Consider the following 8,613-nt stretch of genomic DNA (forward strand, 5'->3'; position numbering starts at 1 on the left):
GAGTAGAGAGTAAGGAGAGTAGAATGAGTAGAAAGTGGAGAGAATAGAGAGTAGAGAGAGTAGAAAATAGGGAGAGTAGAGAGAGTAGAGAGATGAGAGAGTAGGGAGAGTAGAGAGAGCACAGAGTAGAGAGTAGAGATAGTAGAGAGTAGAAAGTAAAGAGAGTAGAGAGAGTATGAGGAGTGAAGAGAGAGTAGAGAGAGTGGAGAGTGTAGAGAGTAAGGAGAGTAGAATGAGTAGAAAGTAGAGAGAATAGATAGTAGAGAGAGTAGAAAATAGAGAGAGTAGAGAGAGTAGAGAGATGAGAGAGTAGGGAGAGTAGAAAGAGCACAGAGTAGAGAGTAGAGATAGTAGAGAGTAGAAAGTAAAGAGAGTAAAGAGAGTAAAGAGTTGAGAGAGTAGAGAGTAGAGAGAGTAGAGAGTAGAGAGTAGAGAGAGTAGAGAGTAGAGAGAGTACAGAGTAGAGAATAGAGATAGTAAAGAGTAGAGAGAGTAGAAAGTAGGGAGGGTAGGAAGAGTAGAGAGTAGAGAGTAGAGGGTTTTTTTTTTTTTTTTTTTTATATAGAGGTGAGGAACGCTCTTCCAGCCTTATCTGGGAAGGGATAACCCAGACGTCGAGTGGGGATCGCACCCACAAAAACCAAGCCCTCTACTCGTAGCCTCATTCCCCCCGGGACCACATCTAGGCGACTACTTCAGGGGGCGGCTGTGCTCATGCACTTCACGAGTTTTCAACGCTAACTAGCGTTGATCCATCCCTTTTTCTCTATACATCTCATTTACGTTTCCGTTGTACTCCGCCACGCACATCCGCAGCACAGGCTTCCTTTTACCCGTCGAGACGTGTACCGATTAGGAATTGCCCTCCAACATGACGCGCAACCCGTCACAGTCACCCTCGCGGGGTTTCTCACCTGTCGAGACGTGAACCGATTAGGAAGCGCCCTCCATCTTGACGTGCGCCCCGTCACAGCCACCCTCGCAGGATTTCTCTTCCCAACGGAGCGCCGATTAGGCAGTGCCCTCCAACATAACGCGCACTCCGTCACAGCAACTCTCGTGGGGGTACCCACCGATTTGATGATGCTCTCCTAGGCTCTCGCTCCGCCGAAACGACCCTCGCAATGTTCCTCTCTCAATCCACCAACAGGCATTGCCAGCATTTTCTTGACCCTGCTCTCCAGATACCGCTTACCCGTCGAGACGTGTACCGATTAGGAATTGCCCTCCAGCTTGACGCGCAACCCGTCACAGTCACCCTCGCGGGGTTTCTCACCTGTCGAGACGTGAACCGATTAGGAAGCGCCCTCCAACTTGACGCGCGCCCCGTCACAGCCACCCTCGCAGGATTTCTCTTCCCAACGGAGCGCCGATTAGGCAGTGCCCTCCAACATAACGCGCACTCCGTCACAACGACTCTCGTGGGGTACTACACTTTGCAACAGCCCTCGCATTAGTTCCTCTTCTATGGTCAGGGGTTATTACTACGCTGGTCGGCCCTCCACTTCCGCTGTAGCTCGGACATGATGTGTATGATTATTAGAGAGTAGAGGGTAGGAAGAGTAGAGAGTAGAGAGTAGAGAGTAGGGAGTAGAGAGTAGAGAGTAGAGAGTAGAGAGTAGAGAGAGAGTAGAGAGAGTACTGAGTAGAGAGTAGAGATAGTAGAGAATAGAGAGAGTAGAGAGTAGAGAGTAGGAAGAGTAGAGAGTAGAGAGAGTAGAAAGTAAAGAGTAGAGAGAGTAGAGAGAGTACAGAGTAGAGAGTAGAGATAGTAGAGAGTAGAGAGTAGAGAGTGTAGAGAGTAGAGAGTAGAGAGAGTAGAAAGTAGAGAGTAGAGAGAGTACAGAGTAGAGAGTAGGGATAGTAGAGATAGTAGAGAATAGAGAGAGTAGAGAGTAGAGAGTAGAGAGAGTAGAGAGTAGAGATAGTAGAAAGTAGAGAGTGGAGAGAGTAGAGAGTAGAGAGAGTGAAGAGTAGAGAGAGTAGAGAGTAGAGACGGTACAGAGTAGAGAGTAGAGATAGTAGAGAGTAGGGAGAGTAGAGAGAGTAGAGAGAGTAGAGAGTAAGGAGAATAGAGAGAGTAGAGAGAGTAGAAAGTAGATAGAGTAGACAGTAGATAGAGTAGATAGAGTAGATAGAGTAGAGAGAGTAGAGAGAGTAGAGAGTAGAGAGTAGATAATAGAGAGAGTAGAGAGTAAAGAGATAAGAGAAAGTAGAGAGTAGAAAGAGTAGAGAGTAGAGAGTAGTGAGAGTGGAGAGAAAGTGGAAAGTTTAAAATAAAGAGCAGAGAGTAGAGAGAAGAGAGAACAAAGTATAGAGTAGATAGTAGGAAATGAAGAGTAGAGAGTTGAAATTCAAAGTCAAAATTGGAAGAGCAACAATTGATCGCAGAGAAAGAGTAGATGTTCGAGACATAGAGATATTTGGACTAAAAAGAAACATTGAATAAAAGAAAAGAAAATAAGTTGCGAGAGTCTGTTTGAGTGCAACAGCAAAGCTATTCCAATGACTTTGCGGTAAACTTATTAAAACATAGACTAGCGGCCCAATTCTATGTTTTAATAAGTTTACCGCAAAGTCATTGGAATAGCTTTGCTGTTGCACTCAAACAGACTCTCGCAACTTATTTTCTTTTCTTTTATTCAATGTTTCTTTTTAGTCCAAATATCTCTATGTCTCGAACATCTACTCTTTCTCTGCGATCAATTGTTGCTCTTCCAATTTTGACTTTGAATTTCAACTCTCTACTCTTCATTTCCTACTATCTACTCTATACTTTGTTCTCTCTTCTCTCTACTCTCTGCTCTTTATTTTAAACTTTCCACTTTCTCTCCACTCTCACTACTCTCTACTCTCTACTCTTTCTACTCTCTACTTTCTCTTATCTCTTTACTCTCTACTCTCTCTATTATCTACTCTCTACTCTCTACTCTCTCTACTCTCTCTACTCTATCTACTCTATCTACTCTATCTACTGTCTACTCTATCTACTTTCTACTCTCTCTACTCTCTCTATTCTCCTTACTCTCTACTCTCTCTACTCTCTCTACTCTCCCTACTCTCTACTATCTCTACTCTCTACTCTGTACCGTCTCTACTCTCTACTCTCTCTACTCTTCACTCTCTCTACTCTCTACTCTCTCCACTCTCTACTTTCTACTATCTCTACTCTCTACTCTCTCTACTCTCTACTCTCTACTCTCTCTATTCTCTACTATCTCTACTATCCCTACTCTCTACTCTGTACTCTCTCTACTCTCTACTTTCTACTCTCTCTACTCTCTACTCTCTACACTCTCTACTCTCTACTCTCTACTATCTCTACTCTCTACTCTGTACTCTCTCTACTCTCTCTACTCTTTACTTTCTACTCTCTCTACTCTCTACTCTTCCTACTCTCTACTCTCTACTCTCTCTATTCTCTACTATCTCTACTCTCTACTCAGTACTCTCTCTACTCTCTCTCTACTCTCTACTCTCTACTCTCTACTCTCTACTCCCTACTCTCTACTCTCTACTCTCTACTCTTCCTACCCTCTACTCTCTAATAATCATACACATCATGTCCGAGCTACAGCGGAAGTGGAGGGCCGACCAGCGTAGTAATAACCCCTGACCATAGAAGAGGAACTAATGCGAGGGCTGTTGCAAAGTGTAGTACCCCACGAGAGTCGTTGTGACGGAGTGCGCGTTATGTTGGAGGGCACTGCCTAATCGGCGCTCCGTTGGGAAGAGAAATCCTGCGAGGGTGGCTGTGACGGGGCGCGCGTCAAGTTGGAGGGCGCTTCCTAATCGGTTCACGTCTCGACAGGTGAGAAACCCCGCGAGGGTGACTGTGACGGGTTGCGCGTCAAGCTGGAGGGCAATTCCTAATCGGTACACGTCTCGACGGGTAAGCGGTATCTGGAGAGCAGGGTCAAGAAAATGCTGGCAATGCCTGTTGGTGGATTGAGAGAGGAACATTGCGAGGGTCGTTTCGGCGGAGCGAGAGCCTAGGAGAGCATCATCAAATCGGTGGGTACCCCCACGAGAGTTGCTGTGACGGAGTGCGCGTTATGTTGGAGGGCACTGCCTAATCGGCGCTCCGTTGGGAAGAGAAATCCTGCGAGGGTGGCTGTGACGGGGCGCACGTCAAGATGGAGGGCGCTTCCTAATCGGTTCACGTCTCGACAGGTGAGAAACCCCGCGAGGGTGACTGTGACGGGTTGCGCGTCATGTTGGAGGGCAATTCCTAATCGGTACACGTCTCGACGGGTAAAAGGAAGCCTGTGCTGCGGATGTGCGTGGCGGAGTACAACGGAAACGTAAATGAGATGTATAGAGAAAAAGGGATGGATCAACGCTAGTTAGCGTTGAAAACTCGTGAAGTGCATGAGCACAGCCGCCCCCTGAAGTAGTCGCCTAGATGTGGTCCCGGGGGGAATGAGGCTACGAGTAGAGGGCTTGGTTTTTGTGGGTGCGATCCCCACTCGACGTCTGGGTTATCCCTTCCCAGATAAGGCTGGAAGAGCGTTCCTCACCTCTATATAAAAAAAAAAAAAAAAAAAACCCTCTACTCTCTACTCTCTACTCTTCCTACCCTCCCTACTTTCTACTCTCTCTACTCTTTACTATCTCTATTCTCTACTCTGTACTCTCTCTACTCTCTACTCTCTCTACTCTCTACTCTCTACTCTCTCTACTCTCTACTCTCTCAACTCTTTACTCTCTTTACTCTCTTTACTTTCTACTCTCTACTATCTCTACTCTCTACTCTGTGCTCTTTCTACTCTCCCTACTCTCTCATCTCTCTACTCTCTCTACTCTCTCTATTTTCTACTCTCTCTACTATCTATTCTCTCTACTTTCTACTCATTCTACTCTCCTTACTCTCTACACTCTCCACTCTCTCTACTCTCTCTTCACTCCTCATACTCTCTCTACTCTCTTTACTTTCTACTCTCTACTATCTCTACTCTCTACTCTGTGCTCTCTCTACTCTCCCTACTCTCTCATCTCTCTACTCTCTCTACTCTCCCTATTTTCTACTCTCTCTACTCTCTATTCTCTCCACTTTCTACTCATTCTACTCTCCTTACTCTCTACTCTCTCCACTCTCTCTACTCTCTCTTCACTCCTCATACTCTCCCTACTCTCTACTCTCTCTACTCTCTATACTCTCTACTCTCTACTCTCTACTCTCTACTCTCTCTACTCTCTACTCTCTCTACTCTCCACTCTCTCTACTCTCCACTCTCTCTACTCTCTTCACTTTCTACTCTCTACTCTCTACTCTGTGCTCTCTCTACTCTCCCTACTCTCTAATCTCTCTACTCTCTCTACTCTCCCTATTTTCTACTCTCTCTACTCTCCCTATTTTCTACTCTCTCTACTCTCTATTCTCTCTACTTTCTACTCATTCTACTCTCCTTACTCTCTACTCTCTCCACTCTCTCTACTCTCTGCTCTCTGCTCTCTACTCTCTACTCTCCACTCTCTACTCTCTACTCTCTACTCTCTACTCTCTACTCTCTACTCTCCACTCTCTACTCTCTACTCTCGACTCTCTACTCTCTACTCTCTCCTCCCTACTCTCTCTAGAGATGGGCAAACCGTTCACGAACGGTACAAAAGAACTAGTTCGCCGAAAAGAGTGAACGAACGGTCGTTCTTTTTCAAAGAACGGTAGTTCTATCCACGAACTGATTCCGAAAGAACGGTTTGCGAGTGAACTGTTTGTGAACGAACTGGTTAAGAACGAACTGTTTGCGAGTGAACTGTTTGAGAGCGAACTGATTGAGAGTGAACTGTTTGTGAACGAACTGATTAAGAGTGAACTGTCTGGGAACGAACTGTTTGAGAGCGAACTGATTAAGAGTGAACTGTTTGGGAACGAACTGTTTGAGTACGTAGTGTTTGTTGCGGGCGAACTGTTTGCGAACGGACGAGTGCAGCTGAACTGATTTGTGCTGGACGGAATAGATTAATGTAACGAGAACGCTTGTAAGAAAAATAAAACAATATTGTCATTTATGAGCAAAATGCATGTAACGCAAGGTTTATTTTGTTAATGGTTTAATGGCAATTTTGGGTTAGAAATTAAATTAGATTTTCGTAGTTTTAAAGGCAAAGCTATATATTTTCAATTTCATGTATTCTTTCAAATCCGCGTAATATTAATATACTTCCTGATTATCAGAAAAAAATCCGGGAAAGCTGGGGCGATTCATGAATTAGGTAACATAAAATCTCATAGTGAGGGCAAGTTAAGAAAAAAGTTTTTTCGTTGCTTTCAATCCATTGTTTGGCCTATTGCGCGTCATGATGGTTTGTATTTTTTTCTCTGAATGAAATATGATCTTACATGAAACCTGTGTGTTGTCCAAACAGAAAATCTGAAAAATTGCAATTGACGTTTAGTTCGCATTAAATTATTACATATACTTTTGTCGGCCGATAAACATATTTTCACATACAGTTTGCGACTTTTGAAGAAGGACTAAATTTCAAAAATATAAATTCCATACGTACACTATCCAATCCAACGATATCAATGAATAGCTGTCTATTGATGTTGGGTTGCAGCTAACATTCTATGTTGTTCTTAATACCGCTGAACGAAAGAGCGAAAGAACGGTTCAAAAGAACTGATTCACTTAGATGAACGGTTAGTGACTGAACCGTTCATCAAAGTGAACTGTTTTTCCCATCTCTAACTCTCTCTACTCTCTACTGTCTCTACTCTCTCCTCTCTCCTTTCTATTCTCTCCTTTCCACTCTCTCTACTCTCTACTCGTTGCTCTAAAAAAACGCACACACAAACACATACACGCACATGCACGCACAAATGAACACATGTACACACGCAGACGCGCACAGTCTCACACACAAAAAAACGCATCGCAGCTGCTGACTGCTCACTCTCTCACACTGTTTTTGATTACATCAACCAATCAACTAACCAAAACACACACTCCCGCAAACGCACACGCACACGTACATGCAAACACACACACACACGCACACACAAACACATACACGCAAATGTACACGCAAACGAACACACGCAGACGCACACACTCTCTCACACAAAAAACGCATCGCAGCTGCTCACTGCTCACTCTCTCACTATGTTTGTGTTTACGTCAAGAATACGAACATTTACGACCGTTTACGACTGTTCACGACGACCGCGCTTTAGTTTTTAGCGATTTTATTTATAGTAAGACAATACAGAAAATTTGATTCTTGCTGGCGACTTCAACTGTGTGCTGCGACCATGTGACTCGACGGGACACAACAACAGCCCAGCTCTCCAAGCCACCGTTCGGCAACTGCAACTGAGCGACATTTGGGTGAAGTTATACCCCACCACTTCCGCACCCACATACATAACGCATAATTCTGTCTCCAGGCTCGATCGAATTTATGTCAGCCATGGACTCAGTACGCATCTGCGAAACGCGGCCACACATGTCTGTTCATTCACGAACCACAAAGCACTAACTGCTCGAATATGCCTCCCTAACCTGGGTCGCGAACCCGGTCGCGCTTACTGGTCTTTACGTCCCCATATTCTGACAACAGATAACATTAATGAATTCCAGATTTCATGGCAATATGTGACTCGACAACGACGATATTATCCAAACTGGCTCACGTGGTGGTTAACATACGCAAAGCCAAGAATCCAGTCTTTCTTTCGACGGAAATCGCGTGAGGCGTACAGCGTATTCTATGCGGAGCGTCAACGGCTGTACAACCAGCTGAGGCAAGCGTATGATGGATATTTTCAAAACCCAGCGATGCTAGTCACAATAAATCGTGTGAAAGCACAAATGCTTGCACATCAACGCACATTCTCCCAACATATTATGCGCATCAACGACACTTACATTGCGGGGGAAAACATTAGTACCTTCCTGCTGGGTGAGAGAAGACGTAAAAAAAAAAATATAATCACAGAGCTGCGTGGCGTAAACGACGAAAATCTAAATACTTCCGAAGCGATTGAAAATCATCTTCTTCGGTACTTTGCCGAGTTATACACAGCGTCAGAAGTGGATGAGACAGCGCGGTATCCTTTCGAATGCGAGAGAGTGATACCTGTAAATGATGAGTTGAACGAAGCCTGCATGGGTGAAATAACAACAGCAGAAATATTAGCATCAATTCGGTCATCAGCAAAAAAGAAGGCTGCTGGGAGCGATGGGTTACCCATCGAATTTTATGAACACACTTTCGACGTCATTCATCGTGAGCTGAATCTCGTTTTAAACGAAGCACTTGTATCCGAGATACCTCCTGAGTTCGCCAATGGTGTAATCGTGCTAGTACGAAAAAGGGGAACAGAAAATACTGCACGAGGATATCGTCCAATCAGTCTTCTAAATTCGGATTTTAAAATTCTCAGTAGAATTATGAAGTTTCGTCTTGAACGGATCATACGTAACCATCGGGTACTGAGTGATGCGCAAAAGTGTTCCAACGAAGGGCACTCAATTTTCGAAGCCACTCTGTCTCTGAAAGACAGAATTGCTCAGTTGAAGGCGAGTAAGATAAAAGGGAAGCTGATAAGCTACGATCTAGATCATGCTTTCGATCGGGTATCTCTCTCCTTCCTTCATCAAACAA

This window comes from Toxorhynchites rutilus, unplaced genomic scaffold (assembly GCF_029784135.1).
Source record: "Toxorhynchites rutilus septentrionalis strain SRP unplaced genomic scaffold, ASM2978413v1 HiC_scaffold_27, whole genome shotgun sequence".
In the NCBI taxonomy this organism is placed as follows: Eukaryota; Metazoa; Arthropoda; class Insecta; order Diptera; family Culicidae; genus Toxorhynchites; species Toxorhynchites rutilus.